The sequence below is a fragment of the Rattus norvegicus genome, chromosome 7 (assembly GCF_021556685.1).
Source record: "Rattus norvegicus strain SHRSP/BbbUtx chromosome 7, alternate assembly SHRSP_T2T, whole genome shotgun sequence".
NCBI lineage: Eukaryota > Metazoa > Chordata > Mammalia > Rodentia > Muridae > Rattus > Rattus norvegicus.
Window position 1 is genome coordinate 81,027,344 of NC_141540.1, and position 5,157 is coordinate 81,032,500.

The window sequence follows — 5,157 nt, forward strand, 5'->3', positions numbered from 1 at the left end:
CCACAGTGGCATACTGCCAACACAGCCACATCTAGTCTAACAAGACCATACCTCCTTATAGAGCCATTCCTCAGACCAAGCATATTCAAGCCATCACACTATGAGTTCCTTATACCCTTTCCAGACATCTTTTAATCTCCTGCTGTTTTATAGTTTTAGGGGATTTGAAAGTTGCAAGCTATTTCCTGAATTTTGATTTATTCTGCTGTAGTTTTGAAAGAGGATATGAGCATAAAGTGCAAAACATGATATTAAAATGCTTTTTACTATGTTTAACATATATGGAAATGTGGGTCTACTCCTAAGACATTTTAAAAGTCATATATTTAAAAAGACTAAAGTGCTACAAATGTGGAACTGAAATTGTAGAGATGTATCAATAAATAAATGATGCAGTGACATATGGCTTGAAGTTAACAGAGCTTCCTTTACTAGCTGCTTCCTTATGGGCTCTATATAAATGGGGGTCATATGGATACTTTGAGGCCAATTAGCTCTTTTATTCAGAGCACTGAGTTCCAAACTTGAATGGCAGAAGTTTCATTCTTATAAAGCAAAACTAAACTATACAAAAGAAAAACCACCACTACCTGCCAATATATAAATGGTACAGAAATGGAGGTAAGAAACACACAGCCTCTTACTTCAGAATTCTCTTGTCTTGCCAACAGTTCTTGAATTATCCTGTGGTACACAGCTATTGCTGTTCTAGGGACAGACTGGCTTCTATTATGATTCAGTAGAGACCATGTGTGGAGAAACCAGTCCTTCCTAGAGGCAGGCTTCTGAATTGCATAACCAGAACATAAATATAGAAACCCAGGCTTCCAGGAAACAAAACTCAGAGAGAGGAAAGAACGGGCGATGGTTTTCTTTGAAAGCAGTTTTCAACTTCCTTGACTTAAAAGATTTCTCCAAAACATCACACACCACTGAGTACTTTCAGAGTAGAGAGGAAGCAGACTCTTTGCAGAATACCCTTGGATATATACTCCAGAATCAAGCTTGAATGTTGCATCGAGGCCCTTAGGTTTCCACTGCACATCAAAGTCCTGTATAGAGAGTCAGTGTGATATTTGCTTGAATCAGACTGGGGGGCCTTTTCGCTATTTACATTTGTATTGTTTAAGCATACTGGAAAATTTTGTCATCTACTTAATGTGCATTTCTTTAAGCACTGCTGCAGTGTGATAGCAGTCAAATTGGTTTACAATCAGTAACACACCATTTGGGAGTCAGCAACCCACTGTTAATAAACTGTGTACAGCCTTCCTGCTCTAGAGACACAGTAACCCTTTGGAGTTAATGTATACCATGGTTGTTCTTGTTTTAAGTAAGCTGTACATTAAGGAGATAGGCTAAGTTTGCAGTGAGTGATGAATTATGTGCTTTGATTAGTAATCTGAAATCTGTAGGCGTCTCCAATTTTTTTTTCATGAAAGTTGTGGCTAAAACATGTCCCACAGATAAAGGTCATTAGACTTGAAAGAAAAGCAGAGACCAATCACCTTCTTAGGAAAGATTGTGTAAAATAAGCAAGCACATTGCTTGGCTGCTTAGTAAACCCTTGATTGGCTTTTGGATTGCTACTGATTTATGAATGATATTGAAAAGCTGACACATGGGATGGAGTATATATGTTGGTGATAATATTATGCAAGTGCAGGTCAGTTATGCATTGCCAACAAGCAGACACAGTCAATGCTATTAAGACAATGATCTCCAAAAAGATCTTAAGGAACTTGACTCTGTGAGCCAGTGGAATCTTCATAAGCCAAACATCAAACAAAATTATGAAAATAGATTACAGCCATGACTGTCCCTTCATTAAGTGTAGTTGGCTTCCACACATAGACCCTAGCCTTCTGTGCATTAATGAAATAAGGGAGTTTTATACTAATGGATTGATGATGTTATCACATGTACTAAGGAAAACCCTAAAACCCATTCATCTTAAAACAGGGTGGGAAAAGGAAGGAAAAGAAAGGTCAGGGGAATATTGGTGTCTGAGTGGTTGTATCTCCAAGGTGCTGGGATTGGCTATGAAGTGATCTTATACACTGCTGGATTTAAAGTAGAGAGGGACCTAAAAAACAGGAAAGTGTTATCTGCTTTGTTCCTGATGACAGAAACATATCAGTCTAAAGATAAAAGATATATGCACATGCCCTGCTAAACTAAGCATACACACAGGCACACAGACAGACAGCACAAATGTCTAAGTTGGGCTGAAAGGAAAAAGAAATGAATGAGAAAAATCTCAGCCTTTGGTAGTTTCCAGGAGAAGAAAACCGTGGACAAATCCACATAGAGAAAGACCCTGGTGGGCTTGATGTTGAAATGGATGAACTGGCAGTGGACGGTAGCTTTCTTCAGAATGTTGTTTTGATTTTTGTTCCCTACACCTGAGGAATTCATCATATTTAGAGTGAAGTACTTTCACGGTCTGGAGCCCACTGACTTGGGAATATGCTAGCACACACTTTATTAGTCAGGCCAGGTTTAGGGGATGAAAGTCAGACTGGAACACTATTAACCTGGAGATTACAAAAATGCCAAAAGGCCAGAGTGCCAGAATTTCACCTTGATGGATGCAGAATAGCATTGGAGTGCACAGGGCACTCAATCACTTTATGTACCTGATCGCGCGAGAACCTTGGCCTGCGTCTGATGTTGTCTGATGATGTCTGATGAGAGCCATGGCTCTCCTAGTAGATAAAGGGAGAAATAGGCTGGAATCAGTGCTTGCAAGGGCAACGGTGTCACCTCTATGCATCTTTCAGATGCAGCTCATGGAGTAGAAGAATGTAGTTGAAGTTCACTAGTAGATACCTGGAATCATAACCAGATAGTTTTTCATTCATTAGGACTCTTTTGGTTACCATGGCAGAAGAAAACAAGAGGTTCAATGTTGTGTAGATATGGAAATGCTAAGGTCAAGAAATCTACAGCATTGACTGAGGTGAAAATGACAGTTGGGACGTTAAAGGAGCTCACAATCTCCTTCTACCTCCTTTTCCTGCTCCCTTCTCTTCCTCTCTCTAATCACTGGTAGAAAGCAGTGTGGTCCTACAACTGAGCACATGTTATGGTTTAAAATTCATCCTAATTATACTTCTGAAGAAATCATCATGACAAAAATTAGGAAAATAATACTTTAACTCATAATGATAACCGTAGGGACCAAGAGAATAAGAGGGAACAGAAGATCCAGCCTGTAGAGATGAGAAACACCTTCAGCTCATTATATGGTGGATTATTGGTGGAAATGGGAAACCTTGAAGAAAGGTCCTGCTTGAAGGTGAAGACAGTGTAATTACTTCACTGAACTCACTGAGGCCCGGATGCTTGTGGAACGTCAGAGAGGGATGGATGATAGACAGCTAGAGACACAACTCTGGAACTCAGGGAAGATGTCATGCAGGAGATGACTGACCTGGCATTCATCAGCAAAGAAACTGAAGTATTGCATGCAATTTGAGGATTGTTTTTCCATTTACTGTTGGGCAAATCCAATCTCAAATTATAATGTAAATTTTATGAAAATTCCATTGAAGTCTGAGTTTATAGACCTGCCACTGAATTCTCTGCCCTAACAGATTTATTTCTTTTGTCAGCGCTGTTGAAAATGAGCTTTGTAAAACTTTTCTGCTCTCTCCTCCAGCCGAGCAAGATGCCCAAAGGAAAGAAGGCCAAGAGGAAGAAGGTGACCCCTGCCCCCGCCGTGGTCAAGAAACAAGAGGCCAAAAAGGTGGTCAATCCTTTGTTTGAGAAAAGGCCTAAGAACTTCGGCATTGGGCAGGACATCCAGCCCAAAGAGATCTCACGCGCTTCGTCAAATGGCCCCGCTACATCCGGCTGCAGCGGCAAAGAGCCATCCCCTATAAGCGGCTCAAAGTACCTCCTGCCATCAACCAGCTCACCCAGGCCCTGGACAGGCAAACAGCGACTCAGCTGCTTAAGCTTGCCCACAAGTACAGGCCAGAGACAAAGCAGGAGAAGAAGCAGAGGCTGCTGGCCCGCACTGAGAAGAAAGCTGCTGGCAAAGGGGACGTCCCAACTAAGAGACCACCTGTCCTCCGAGCAGGAGTCAATACAGTCACCACTTTGGTGGAGAACAAGAAGGCTCAGCTGGCGGTGATTGCCCATGATGTAGACCCCATTGAGCTGGTGGTTTTCCTGCCTGCCCTTTGCCGAAAGATGAGGGTGCCCTACTGCATCATCAAGGGAAAGGCCAGGCTGGGGCGCCTGGTCCACAGGAAGATGTGCACCACTGTTGCCTTCACGAAGGTTAACTCGGAAGACAAGGGTGCTCTGGCTAAGCTGGTGGAAGCTATTAGGACCAATTATAATGACAGATATGGCGAGATCCACCGCCACTGGGGAGGCAACGTCCTGGGTCCTAAGTCTGTGGCTTGCATTGCCAAGCTGGAAAAGGCAAAGGCTAAAGAACTCGCCACTAAGCTGGGTTAAATGTACACTTAAGTTTTCTGTACATAAATACAATTACAAAATTTAAAAAAAAACTTTTCTGAAAATATGCTTCCCACAACAGAGCTCCAAACACAGAAAAGTAGATGAGATGAAAGCTGTTTTAGCACACTGGGGCCTGTAGAGGATGTGTGACTGGTGTCCCTATAAACCTTTCGTGAGTGGGATCACATGCTTCTTGCTTATGTCCAACTTCCTACATTTACTGCTTTTCTTTTTCATAATTTTTTGTTGATTTTTCACATCACATACTGCAATCCCACTCATTTTCCAGTGCTTCTGTACCTGCCCTTCTATCCTTGCAACCTCCCCCAGAGCAAAAGAAACAACCAAGCATAAACAGCTCATCATGGATGTTGTAGTGTGTCCACACAGTGGCCCCTTTGTCAAAACAGTTCATCGCAGTCAGCCCTTGATCTAGTACGAGGTCTCTGGCTTCTGCTATGCCACCAATATTGGACTCTTCCCGGGACGTCTCTCAGATATCCTGCTATTGCCCTGAGTCATGCATAGCCTGTGGCTTTGGATCTGTAAGACCAGCCCTGTATGACCAGCAGCTCATAGATGGGGAGGGTGTTGGGGTGGGCCTGCTCAGAGCCCTGGATCTGGGCCTGGGTGGAAGCTGAGTTGCTCAGCCCACTAACTTTCCCACATTCAAGCCTCTAG

General features: G+C 42.7%; 1 pseudogene; it reads left to right on the plus strand.

The window, feature by feature from the left end:
• Positions 1 to 3,647: 3,647 nt before the first annotated feature.
• Positions 3,648 to 4,577, plus strand: LOC148004773 (large ribosomal subunit protein eL8 pseudogene; annotated as a pseudogene).
• The last annotated feature ends 580 nt before the right edge of the window (positions 4,578 to 5,157 follow it).